The sequence below is a fragment of the Neophocaena asiaeorientalis genome, unplaced genomic scaffold (genome assembly GCF_003031525.2).
Source record: "Neophocaena asiaeorientalis asiaeorientalis breed wild unplaced genomic scaffold, Neophocaena_asiaeorientalis_V1.1 scaffold26, whole genome shotgun sequence".
NCBI lineage: Eukaryota > Metazoa > Chordata > Mammalia > Artiodactyla > Phocoenidae > Neophocaena > Neophocaena asiaeorientalis.
The window spans coordinates 9,752,050-9,752,282 of NW_020173108.1; positions in this window are offsets into that span (position 1 = coordinate 9,752,050).

The following is a 233-nucleotide window of genomic DNA, read 5'->3' on the forward strand; positions in this document are numbered from 1 at the left end:
CAGGTCGCGCGCTCCTGCGGCTCCGAGCTGTGTCGCGGGCGCGCGCGCCGCCAGCAGAGCCGCAGTTAAAATGGTCCGAGCCGGACCCCGCGTTCCCCCTGCAGCCTTACTGACTGACTGAGCCGGCAGGCTCGCTCCCTCCGTCGCGTCCCCAAAGCTCGCGCCCATCGTTCTCCCGGCTTCCCGGGGCAAAGCATGTAGCCCCCATCCGGCGCCAGGCCGGCCCGCAGCTG